Source organism: Monodelphis domestica, chromosome 3 (genome assembly GCF_027887165.1).
Source record: "Monodelphis domestica isolate mMonDom1 chromosome 3, mMonDom1.pri, whole genome shotgun sequence".
In the NCBI taxonomy this organism is placed as follows: domain Eukaryota; kingdom Metazoa; phylum Chordata; class Mammalia; order Didelphimorphia; family Didelphidae; genus Monodelphis; species Monodelphis domestica.
The window spans coordinates 266,277,254-266,291,271 of record NC_077229.1 but is presented as its reverse complement, the minus strand read 5'-3'; the positions used below and the strand labels follow the sequence as shown (position 1 = coordinate 266,291,271).

Sequence of the window (14,018 nt, the reverse complement as noted above, 5' to 3'; positions counted from 1 at the left end):
ATTTAACTGCAAAGAAATTTTGGAAAATTTATATGAATAAACAGAACAAGTAAGCAGAACCTGGAAAACAGGTAAGTTAAACCAAGAAAAATATATGTAGTGATGACAACAATATAAATCCAAAGAACCATCACACAAACAACAAAAGTGAAACTGAATACAACATAATTAAAATACTCTTGTCAGTCCCCAAAGAATGGAGGGAAAAACGAGTACCACCTTCCTTTATTGAAGAGATGGGGAACTATGTATGTGCAACATTGCATATACTGTTGACTCAGCTAATGCATTAGTTTTACTAAGCTATTTTTTTTTCTTCCCTCTTACTATTACCAGTGATGGCTCTCTAGGTATAGGAGATGGGAAGGATATATTTGGATATGAAGGTGATACTAAAAGAAGAAAAATATATTTATGTACACATAATATGCAATTATATAATAATACAAATGTCAACAACATAATGCCCAGGATAAAGCCTGGTAGAATAAAGTTCCTTATGAATATTTTAAATATTTTTGTTTTTAAACTTTGAAAGTACAAAGAAATTTGATTCATAAGTTTTGACTGGAGACAGAAATGTATAATCAATAATTCAAAATATTTTCTCCTTTGGTTTTTAAATTTTTCTTTTGCTAAATCATTACAATTTGTACAGATTGTGGCATTTTGGTTATTAAAAATAACAACAGCAGTAATGATAAGATCCTAATCTTTTCCTTTGAAATGATTAATTTCTGATGACTTACTATTGCAAATAAGCAACCCATTACAACATAGCAGGTTTTACCATAAAGATTTTCTGAGTTCCAGTAGCCATATCTACTGAGCAATTATCTGATATAAGAATCATGAGGTTCATTCAGTATGAGAGACCATAAAAATCCCTTTTACTTTATGACCTATAAAAAAGAGCTCATAACATTTGTTTTGTGGCAACAATATATATGACATTAGAAGTTTCTCTACAAAAACAGGCATAAAAAAGTCAAGCTTCAAACTCTTTTGTATTATAGTAATCTGCTTTTTGGGGGTGGGGTTGGAGATGGGGAGAGATTTTTTTGAGATGACTTCAATTATGTTTCATTTTGTCCTACCAACATGGAGGAAGGAGAAACAGAAAGGGTCTTGAAATTAGACTCATAGAATGGTAGATCCAAAAGGTGCCTGAGAGTTTATCTAACCCAAAGCATTCGTTTTGCAGATGCAGAAACTGATTTCCATATCCAGAGAGGTTCAGTGATTGTTCTAAAGTCACACAGTTATAAATAGAAAATCTAGGGTAAAAGCCCAGTGGTAGAATTTATATTTTTCTATTACACTCATATTGACTTACTCATTATCTAACATTTCTGTTCATGTATCACCTTGCCCTCAGCAGATATTAAGTTTCAGGAATGGGCTTTCTTCTTACAAAGCATAATTCTCTTACTTGACAACTGGAAACTTTTTTCAACCTGAGGAGGATTGGATAAGGAAGAATAGTTTTGTGAATGAGATATAACAAGAAATTCAACGTACGGATGGGGTCATTTTCGGTTTGATTTGTGTGTGTATTTTTTTTTTCCATAGGGGTAAGCCAAAGGTAGCTTCTGAAATCAGGAAAAATACTTGAGTTATTCTTTGCTATTGTTAAGGCAACAACTGAGTGAGAGGTAGAGGAGACAATGGGTCATATGAACTCCATCTACATACATTATGCTTAGGCTGAATGGAAACTTGTTGGGATGGAGAGAATTTTCATGGGATATGTGATCAAATTACGTACCGAATAAATAACTTTCAAAATAAAGGAGTCATGGGACTAGTGGATCATAACATCATAAACTTAAAAGGGAAGGGAATGGCTATTAAGTGCCTAGTATGTACTAGGTAATATATTTGATATGTAGGTGCTTCCTAGAAAACCATGACAATCTCTTGCCTCTGCATCAATTCTAGGTGTATTCAAAATCAAAATAAACCCCAAAATGTCAACATTACCCAGGTGCCCAAGACCTGAAGCACAGATGCAGAAGGTGGCTATTGCAGGATGGAAGAAAACCAGCCCTGAGTTCTTTGGATTGGCTTCTACTTTATATTTAGTTCATGACACCTGGAGAAGGAGCCATTTCTCAAACAGTTCTCTAGTGTAAGTGGCATCAAGTAAACACATGAACAGCTGGCCTCTGAAGCATGCCACTGTGCTAACGATAACAGCAAAATACTTATTTTCCTTATTTTAAGTGTGCAAGGTTTACCGGAATAATTTGTAGATTTCATTAGAGATGATATTTAAATAACATCAGACAGATGACTGATTTTAGAAAAATAACAATGAATCTTTAAAACAATAAAGATTAGTGTTAATCCCAATTTTAAAATAATTTAATCTCATAAGAGGTGTTGATCAAATTTAATGGATTAAATGCATTGTCTAAAAATGTCCATGAATTCCTAGAATCTCTAAATGTAATCTCTTCTTTTGAAAGGCCAGTTAGCATAATACTATTAAGTCTTTACCACTGCTTAATTAGGTGGAATTTTATTATGATTAAATAGCAGAATTAGGGCTTTTGGGACAAAGTCACTTTTAATTAAAAATACATAAAATAACTGCTTACCTATTATTAAAAGTATGAGTATATATCATGAAATGGAAAAATCATTATAAGGTGCTTCTCCCAATACCTGGCATGCAGTAAGTACTATATAAATGAATTCTATAAATGCGGTTGGTTATTAGGGTGCTACATAGATTGGGTTGTTAGCTTGCCAATGTAAAAACTGAATGAGTTTTGGCATTTTAACTTCGGAATCCCTTCACATTCTGATCCACAAATAAACACCAGGAGCTGCTTTGGTTTCCTGTCGAGTCATTTCCATTGCTTTCAAAATTTTTAATTCTTAAAGTTGTGTCCGCCAAAATAAAGAGCAAAATAAAGGACCGTTTTAAAAACCATTTTTTCCAGCTTCTGTGGTAGTAGAGAGCCAAGGGGGAAGACGATACGTTTTGTTTTGAAATATGTTGTGGACATGAATCACAAGTTTATTTGCTGAAAATATTCTAGTCTCCTTGAGATTCAGAGAGTTCAGCAGATAAGATCAGAGGGCAAGGTTATGGTTGAAGCACTTTCTCCAGAGTAGAAAATGAGAGATCAGTTGGGTATTTTGTGATACTTCTTTCACTATGCTCTTCAAGTCCTTAATCTTCTTTTTTCAATAGGACTACATTTGTTTCTAATTATAATGAATGAGGTTATGGATACAATATTTATGACTGTTTCAATTTAATTCAATTGCTTTTATATTTATTGTACTTAAGGGGTTTGGTAAAGGCATTTAGAGAAGCACGCGGTGAATGAGGGCTTTGGATAAAAGGCTCCATCATCTTCCTCACACTTGTAGTTTGAATTTCTACTATCCTCTGTGTCAGGTTGCTATAATTGCCACTAGTAACCTCTGCCACAAAAGACATCTCCTGCCCAATAGACTTCAATGTGTTGTCCAGGCATTTTAGTCATGTTCAACTCTTCAGGACCTCATTTTGTGTTTTCTTGGCAAAGATGGTGTAGTGGTTTGCTCCATCTCATTTTGTTGATGAGAAAACTTAGGAAAACAGGGTTAAGTGACTTTGCCCAGTCATATAGTAAAAAAGTGTCTGAATCTAGATTTGAACTCAGGTCTTCTTAACTCCAAGAAGCTCTATCCATTATATGACCTAGCTACTCAGATAGCAATCTTGTTAAAGGAAATACAGATTATGGGAGCATAAGCAAAGTTAGGAAAGATAAACAGCAGTAGACAAAAGCAGGTAACACATGTTGATGCACATATGTGTGGAAAAAACTCAAGTTGGTGATGGATTAAAAAAAGTTTGTTGACAGGTATATGTTTTAATCATCCTCAAAAAATAAAATGTAATTGTGATGTGTTAAAAAGTGAAACCCTCCCATGCCTGTCCATCTCTTGTATTTATTTTCTTGTAAGTTTGTTGCAGGGAGTCACTCAATGTTAATGAGGCCTTTCTTGATTTCTCCTGTAATTTCAAAATTTCAAAGTAGAATACTCTAGCTATCCACCGGTTATTTTTCATTTTCACCACATGCTAGTTCAACTTTTTTTTTTTTTGCTCTGTTATTCATTTGGTTTCTTTTATTTCCTTCCTCTCTCTCGCTCTCTCTCTCTCTCTCTCTCTTTCTCCCTTACCTTCCATCTTAGAATTAATACTACATATTGATTCCAAGGCAGAAGAGTGGTAAGTACTAGGCAATGGGGGTTAAATGACTTGCCCAGGGTCACACAACTAGGAAGTACCTGAGGCTAGATTTGAACCCAGGACCTCCCATCTCTGGGCCTGGCTCTCAATCCACTGAGTTATCCAGCTGCCCCCTCTTTCTTTTCTTTCATGACATCTCTTGGTATTGCTCTTCAAAATTGTTCATTCTTATTTTCAAACACATTCATATCCACCATGTACCATTATTCACCCTGCCATTTTTAATTCCCCAGACACTTACATTCCATATCTTCATATGTAAACACTAGTAGAATACTGGTTATAAAAGGAAAATTTATCTTTCTGTGGGAGTTTGTGGTTATTTAAGGGCTTTGAAGTTTCCTAAAGACAAATTGCCCTACTCTTCTCCTGTTTAATCTGAACTCAACTTGTTTAACTGTACTATCTGTTCCAGATAACTAATAGAGAGGCTCTATATGTTGTCTGTATGTAAACATGGTGTAATTTGGGCAAAGACATGCTTCATTAGTTTGTTTTTTCTACATAGTGTTTTAAAAGTCTCAGCCACCAAGATTTCACATTCAAACTAGTCAACCCAAGATTGACTTCCATCAAAATGTTTTTCATGATCAACAATCCTGGGATCCTAAAAGTTGAGAATTAAATATAAATATGTAATAGATAAATATAACAAAATAGAAATAATCAATAAGTACAATAAATAATAGCTATATAATAAAGTATAAATTATGTTTATAAAATATCTATTTTGTTATATTAAGCTTCTATGATCTTTGATAATTATATTTTTAGATTTCTGTATCATTTGATTTGTTCTTTTTGTTGGGTTTCATTCGTTTCTGAGCTTTTGGGGGGTAATAAAGTTAGTGAGACAGGAAGTGCTACAGAGCAAGGTATTTCTCGACTGCAAAGAAGAGTGGGTTGGTTCATTCTTCCCCTTCTTGCAACAGTTAGGTGAAAACCTCTCAGAATAAGACTTAGTGAAGGCAGTGCTTTGAAGAAGTCAACAAGAAAACGGTATGGAATAGTTTGTAAGCAGAAAGTTGTTATTGAAAGGCAAGAAGGTGATGGAGACTTCATGAAGTAGAAGTATGTGGTGAAAAAAAGGATGAATGAGAGAAAAGTGACTGAAATAATGATGAAACTTTTCTTGATTGATACCAATGAGGAAGTCTACTTAGGACGTATGTATTCTCATGTCAGAAAAGCTATTTTTTTATAATTTTCTGAATCCTTATTATAGTATGGGATGACATTATACCATCTATAATGACTATTGACAAAATTAGACTATTTTAATTATAAATAAAGCATTTCAGTCTTAGACTCTCAAGGAAGATAATAAACTATTAAATCTCAACCCACATATGTTCCTAGAGGATTAACTGGGGAAAAAAAACAACAAAAACTAATAAAATTTTAATTTCTCAGAGAAATAATTGAAGTGAGGAAAGCAAATAGGCAAGTCATTATCTACACTTGTGTTTATTTCAGTTAAATTCAATTCCACTTTCATTAAGCATGTGGTGTGCCAGGTGTTGGACAAAAATGAAACCATTCCTGTCCTCAAGAAATGTGTGCTCTATTATAGGGAAGCAGCATTTTTTGAGATAAATAAATGAAAAATAAAAAGAGAATTCTTATTCTATAAGAGGTGAGAATGGCCCAGACCTGCACAGAGGACTGGGATTTAGTATTTTTTTCTGAAGTTTACTGACATTGTTCAGTTTTTGTTTACTGAAGTAAGGAAACATAGGATAGTTTAGGATGGTTGCAGAAGAAAGTCTCTTAAAGAGGTGAAAGAACATAGGGGAAAAAGAGGGAAATTATAGAGTTTTTTTCTTAGATATATGAAGCAGTAGTGTGATCTTCGGAGCAGTGGAAGAGAAATAATTGGATAATAAATTTTCCTAAATTATGAATTTTTTCTTCCCAAATCATATAATTCTAGAGAGGATAAAAGTTAAAGGGGAAAGTGGCAATGTAGAAGTTTTTGTTTTTTAATCATAGGCACACTCCAATGGCTGAAGTGATAAGGAAAAAACAACTGAAAAATTGTCATTTCTTAAGCTTTCTGTCAGCTCGCATTTCAACTTCACCCGTGTATAACCAGCATTTAATTATTTTATTTATCTTAAATACCTGTGGCTGACCCTGAGTGAAATCAAAGTGTGTGATTCTCAAAATAAATCTAAAGTATATAAAATCAAATTATATCTAAAGACTCTGGGAAAGAAATTGGTAAAAGACAAAAGGCCCCTGATTCAAGGGCAAAAGACAACTCAGTTGCTTCCTTATCTCCTAAGAATGTTAAAGTAACATTTTTTCTGTACCTCACCATACCCTGAACTGGGTTAGACTGTAAGTCAAGGACCAAAGTTGGGGCTGGCCTGGGGTGGGGAGCAAGGGAAGGGGAAGGAACCTATATATTTGTGCCTGGTCAATTCCCACTTCTTTAGCCCATTGTTGAAGTGCCCCTTTCATGAAAGGAATAAATAACTGCCTCTTTACACTGATTTTCTGACTTCAGATTTGTAATTGTAATTTGAGGTGGGTGACCATTTTTATCTCACTCAGTTGGTGCATTGGCCAGGAATCCTAGAATGGTAGAAAGACCTTCGGTTCCCTCTTTTGGTGGGTGTAGGATGTTTGACCACTTATTTTGGCAGCCCCCAAAGGAGGGATCCTGGGAGTCCTTACCAGTCTCCAAGACTGAAGTGAGAAGGTGAGAGTAAAAAGGAGAAAAGATCTGGACCTGAGAATTGTGACAAGACTCATGTGTGTACACGGGCCCAGGTATAAGGAACATTTGGTCTAAGTCATAATCTCTGGAAAATTTCCCTGAATATGAGTGTTTAAGATGTGTTACATGTGTGGGTTGAGTGCAGATACCCATAGTTCATGGCCAGCAGAGAAGAAAGGGGGAGATTTCAAATAGATCTTTTTTACCTGTCTCTGACTTTCCCAAAAGAGAGGGTTTAATGAATAATTTCTTTTCACTTGGTTAAGCTATCTTAGAGTTTAAGAAAATCAAATCAAAATTCACACAGAAGTTCCTCTTTAACCTCTTAATTCACTCTCCTGTCCTCCAAACATCTCCCAGAGAAGGAAGGTGGAAAGGACAGAAAGAGATGTTTGATCTCTCAATTGGATTTCCTAAAAGGTTTTTTATTTCAGAGTTAGAATGTGTATGTGTAGTTTTGAAAAACAACATTCTAATTCTTAATTATGCTTGTTGAGCTGAGCAAAATGAATATAAAGGTTTAGGAATCAGTACTGCAAATTGTCTATCAGGTTTATAAGATTACAGAATTTTTTTTAAGCATTGTTATTCTGTACCAATCTAGTGGTGGCAAAGTATACTGTTTTCATTGGGATTTAAAATGAACAAAGTGGTTAAAATAACTTAAACTTTAAGTATATCATCAATGGTTTTCACCTTACTAAGAGAATTGACTAATATCTTTCTTAATTGTCAGAAAGAACATGCTTTTAAAGTCCACAAGCTGCTAAACAATAAACAGATGAGAAGAAAACTCATAATAATTATTGCCTGTTTAATGAAGTACAATGATTCAATAACATAGTATCAAAAATTTAATATCAGCTTTATAGAAGAAAGAGATTACTAAGCACTAAGATTTTGTACAATCTGGGAAAGTGCTCACAAGTGAAAACGCTACACACATTGGAAAAGAAAAAGTTTCAAATCTGTAAATTTGAAATGGAACATGTTTAAATAATTTGGAACTTTAAGTATATCATCGATGGTTTTCATTTTAGTAAATTAAAATTGAGAATTGACTAATATCATCAGTTAGGTCTATTATAGAGTCAATGAGACCTAAAATAGTGAAAAATAAAGAAAATACAAAATTGATACTGTAGGGGAAAGTTAAAGAGGAAAACATTTTACCTGTAAATTTGTAAGTTTAAATAAGTCATTAGAGTAGGCAAAGTAAGTAAAACAAAAAGCTTATTTGGGTATTAGAATTTCAGGATAATTAAATTGGATTACTCTGAAATTGAATTTCTGTGAGCTACAATTGGTAAGATTTGTCATTTAAGGTAAAAGACTCTTGGGATCTCAAGTAATATTATTGTGAGTTTGGAAGTCAGATAGCTGTCACCATTCATGAGAGAACTACAAGGCACTCAGAGGAATGTGAATTGTTACTGTTGAGATCTTTATAAATATTGAAAGGACAGTCTCAGCCCAAGCTGGGATGGAATCCTTCAGACTGGGGAGACCTGATTCTGAGAATTCCTGAATGAAACACGGAGTGATATGAGCAATGGCCAGCTCTGGCCAGCACCTAAAGTCAACCAGGATTGCTTATAATCTTCTCTCTGCTTTTTCCTTTTATGACAAATTCCTATAATAAGCACATGACGTAAATTGAAAAACGAAAATTCCATACCCCAAGCAACCAAGTGAATCAGTAGCTGAAGGTTTGAATTTATCAAGTGCTAAGAAGCTAAGTGAGGTTTTGTTAATCAATGATCTATATTCAATATCAAGGTCCTGTATGAACAGTTATAAAAGGGGACCTCTAGTTTTAATTGACCATAATTGGATTTTGGATCTTAGGCTCAGAATTATAGCCCAGAATGTTCTGTATTTCTTACAGAACCTGGATTGAGAACTCTATCTGCATAAGTGTTGTTACTTATGTGTTTATAAATGCTGTACTAATTTGTGTTGAGATCTGCCTTGCAAAGATTCTAGCAAGAACATCTTAAGGATCTCTACAAGCAACTTGGGGAAAAGGTAGCAAGTTCACTGAGAAGACCCATTCTTCATGGTCAGAAGATGATTTCTGAGATGGGATTTTTTGGCTATAGTGCAAGGAAATCTAATGTCTAATCAATGTTATTAATTGGTATTGTACTGATTTCCTCTGTTTCTGTCAGGGGCTTTGTTAATAATTCCTTGCTTAAACACTTTGCTTTGTCGAATTTATTTGAAGAACAGTAGGAATATGCAGATAATAGTTACCAAACAATAGGTGATGAGAAAACAAATTATGGCCACAAGAAAAGTGAGATCTTTAGATTCTAGAGGTCAAGGTCAAGACCTCAAGGCAGATTTAGGAAAAAATTATGATAGATGATATAAATATTGGATATGGAACAAAGGAATGAGTAAGCTATAATTGATGGAGACAAGGTTGCTTTGGTAGATAGAGGTCACCTTCCAAATTGATGGTCAGCTTAAACTTGTGAACTGTTTGCTCTTAACCAGGCTCTGAGGATGCTAGGCAAACAGTGATTTGATTCTTGTGTTAGCACTTCATTTCAAGGTATTATAGGGGTTGATGAGGGCTTTGGAAATTGACTGGGACTCTGACATCCCATTTGTTCAGATGGAAAATTTGAAACACCTGAGCTACATTCCCAGAATCCTTTTAAGTTATGTACTCATTTTATGTAAGGATGCTTAGAAGATAAATTTGGCTGAAACCCATGCTGCAGGGCTCTTTTTTTGGAGCTTGTGCTTTTGGTAAAGTGCTACAGGTGTGAGTCTGTCTCTCTTTGCTCTGCTCACTTGACTGAAAGAATCTTTTTTCCTTTCCCTCTCTTGTTATTATTATTATTAAAATCCTACACATAGCATCTGAAATAAGGAAAATATTTGAACCTGTACTGATAGAGGTTTGTCCAGATGATAACAGGCTTTAGGCCAATGTGGTAGGCCCACCTGAAGATGTTGAAGGGTTTAACACAATCTCATTGTTTCTTGATCTTGTAAACAGTAAATTGGTTTATTAAGTACTTTCAACACAGGAAAGAGAAGGTGTACCAGAGAATGGTTTCCCTAATCTATTTCCTCTAATTATCTTCCCTCTGATCTATGGTTTTCTCATGAAATCCTCTTGTCTTCCAGCTTCCTTTCCTAAACTCTCTGTCTTGAAACCCCAAAAGCCTATCTAGCTTCCTGACCTATTGGCCCTCCAAATGTTGATGGTGGATGAGTTTACAGTTCTTTAGGCCCTAGTGGGCCTGAAGCAAATACTGCTATGGCCTTCCTTCCAGACAGACAGGCCAATAGGCTCTTGTAGGCTTCTCCTTTTCTAGGATGAAATCTATAATGACACCAAATCACAGGAACTCAGTTGATGGAAACAATTGAAACCAGAGTGGACAGGATCTCTCTCTCTTGAAGACACAATGGTTGGGTGGATGATTCACAGGATAGGGCAAATGGCTTCCCAAAATAAGTCAGGTCACCAACAGCAAGAAATGCTCTCTCCAAACTCTTGAAGAGACAGGAACATCTTCTCCCCATTTGCCTCTGTGAGTCTCCTTTTATATGTTCCTCACACTCTGTCGAATCTCTCCTGTTTAGTTCTATGTGTGAGCCAGCCCTCTTCTGCAAAGCCATGCATCAGACTTCTACAAAAGATACTGCCTGTCTTCTTTACCTCTTACACATTCCATCTTAGTGGGAAAGTAGAGATAAATTCTTGAGAAACCCTGGGAATAATTGTCAAGAAGACTTCTGTCATAAGACATATATGGACTAAGTAGTTTGGGAAGAGTGTTGATTCTGATCTTATTGATTCTGGCTTTGATAACTTGTGGTGAACTTTGTTACTGACAGGGTGATTACTACTGGGGGTGAGGGGGCAGTGTCCTTTTAGTTTACTTTTCCTATCTGGTGCTCAACCACCAAGGGGCTAGTCATCTATGTACCTCTGTATTAGAGAGAGAGAGAGGGTATATGTGTCTAAAATTTAATTCTACTGAATGCTAAATACAAATAGATGATAATAAGAAGGTGATAAAGGAGATTGCCAAAGATATTCATAAGATAGTTTATGGGCCAGTTTTCCCTGATTGATGAGGTTTGGCTATCCTGGCTGAATGGAAGTTGCTTAAAACAATTGGGCTCTTTACACCATAATGGAATTCTGAATGGAAGAAGATAATAGCCCAGGATATCTAGATTTAGAGAAGGAAAATGAGACAACTTTGAAAATAAAAATAGGGGGAATTGAGTGAAATAAAAGTGTATGATTCTCAAAGTAAAATATTTGGCCTATATCCGGCAATATCCTCAAGGCAAAAGCACCTTTTAACACCCCCAATTGATCCAGATGAGAAAAGGATGATCAATCTGTTTTTAAATTTCAAAAGACTTAAAGAGTCCAGGACAAGCCAGGGAAAGAGATTGATATAAGACAAAAGGCCTCAGATTCAAGGGCAATAGACAACTTAATTGCTTCCTTATCTCTTAAGTATGTTAAAGTAACACTTTTTCTGTATTTCACTGTACCTTGACCTAGGTTAGAATCATTTGCTTAGATTGTAAATCAAGGCCAAAGGGGTGGGGGGGATCTTGCATAGGAACCTATATATTGCCTGCTTGTGCCTAGTCAATTCACACTTCTTTAGCCCTTTGTTGAAGAGCCCCTTTCATGAAAGGAATAAACAACTGCCCCTTTTACTCTTGTTTTCTGACTCCAGATTTGTAATTGTGATTTGGAGTGGGTGGCCATTTTTATTCCACTCAACCCTATCCTTTGAATTTCCTTTGTTCTTGGCATGAGGGGACAGCTTTGGGAATCACACTGGAAATGGTGGCCTTTTATTAAAGCCACAGCTAAGAGACAATTTTCTGGAATTCAAGGCATAATTTTGAGCCATTCACATATTTCAGATAAGCAGTTCCAATTGGAGATAAGACACTTGGGTCTTTAAAAGTCTGCTTCATGAGTCCAAAAGTTTAATGTAGAAATTTCTAGTGCTACACATACAAAGTATAGAAGAGTTTTAAGACAACTACTACGTGCAATGCTTATGTGGGGCTGAATGGGTTACTTGGTATATACTAATAGACAGACCATCCTCTTTTACCCAGTGACTTAATTCATTATTTCATTAATTTTCATAGTAGGTGTGCCAAGACAATCAAGGGATACATTCTGATATTTCCTCAGAAATTAAAAAAAAAGGATATAATCTCCTTAATTTATCTTTGAGCAAATTTCTTATCTTTGAGCAAGTATTATTTATTACATAAACCAGAGCAACTTATGTTCCTATGTTTACTCATTTTTCTCTCAATATCTTATACTTCATTTGATAGGTTTAATGGTACTGGATCTATGATATATTAACTGGTAATAAACAATAAAACAACACTATAAATAGTTATTTATAATTGTATGGGATGAAATTGTGCACTATCCCCCAGCATACAATACTATTAGTAATTATAGACTGGTAACTTCCTAAAGAACATTAGTGAAAGTTCTGTGTACTTCAGAAGGGAGACACCAATCTCTCCTTAGGAAGAGTAGAGAAATTCCCCTCTCCAAGCAGATATCTATATGTATCTTTACCTATCTATCTATCTATCTACCTACCTGTCCGTCCATCCATCCATCCATCCATCCATCTATCTACCTACCTGTCCGTCCATCCATCCATCCATCCATCCATCCATCTATCTACCTACCTGTCCGTCCGTCCATCCATCCATCCATCTATCTACCTACCTGTCCGTCCATCCATCCATCCATCCATCTATCTACCTACCTGTCCGTCCATCCATCCATCCATCCATCTATCTACCTACCTGTCCGTCCATCCATCCATCCATCCATCCATCTATCTACCTACCTGTCCGTCCATCCATCCATCCATCCATCTATCTACCTACCTGTCCTTCCATCTATCTATCTACCTACCTGTCCGTCCATCCATCCATCCATCTATCTATCTATCTATCTATCTATCTATCTATCTATCTATCTATCTATCTATCTATCTATCTATCTATCTATCTATCTATCTATCTATCTATCTATCTATCCATCCATCCATTCATCCATCTATCTATCTATCTATCTATCTATCTATCTATCTATCTATCTATCTATCTATCTATCTATCTACCTGTCCATCCATTCATCTATCTATCTATCTACCTGTCCATCCATTCATCTATCTATCTATCTACCTGTCCATCCATTCATCTATCTATCTATCTACCTGTCCATCCATTCATCTATCTATCTATCTACCTGTCCATCCATTCATCTATCTATCTATCTACCTGTCCATCCATTCATCTATCTATCTATCTATCTATCTATCTATCTATCTATCTATCTATCTATCTATCTATCTATCCATCTATCTGCCTACCTGTCCATCCATTCATCTATCTATCTATCTATCTATCTATCTATCTATCTATCTATCTATCTATCTATCTATCTATCTATCTATCCATCTATCTGCCTACCTGTCCATCCATTCATCTATCTATCTATCTATCTATCTATCTATCTATCTATCTATCTATCTATCTATCTATCTATCTATTTGTCTATCTATCTAAAATAAACTCTTTCCTAATGTGGCTAGAAGAATCCCATTCTTCCTTCTTTAGTTCCTTTGGGAATGGATTCACATTACCCAGAGTAAATGTATTTAAACTTACAAGTTATAATCTTGACTATATGTCCTAAATGTTTCAGTCTGAAAAGCCTTGGGCATGTCTAAATTGTGAAATTGCAAACTTAAGAAAAGCTCCCATGGGCTTGGAAGTGCTGGGAAAACTTGAGGAAAGAATGAGATAAAGAAATATAACATGCAAAAACATTATGCCACACAGGTGGTGGGCAACAAAAAGAGAAGTATTGTGTTAAATTCCTACAAATTCTGAATTCATGTGAACACCTTTGGAGACTGTTACTGAGAGACTCCTCCAGACAGTGCTCCGATTTTCTCTCTCCCCTCTTTCCTAATAAACCACATTTCCTTG

General features: G+C 35.4%; 1 protein-coding gene and 1 long non-coding RNA gene across 4 annotated transcripts in view; one reads left to right on the top strand and one right to left on the bottom strand.

Annotated features, from left to right (window-relative positions):
* DLGAP1 (DLG associated protein 1) overlaps positions 1-14,018 on the bottom strand; it is a 1,166,486-nt gene that overhangs the window by 815,603 nt on the left and 336,865 nt on the right. The gene's annotated exons all lie outside the window — the stretch shown is intronic.
* The window catches only part of LOC103092775 (uncharacterized), a 95,457-nt gene that overhangs the window by 76,372 nt on the left and 5,067 nt on the right, over positions 1-14,018 (top strand). The gene's annotated exons all lie outside the window — the stretch shown is intronic.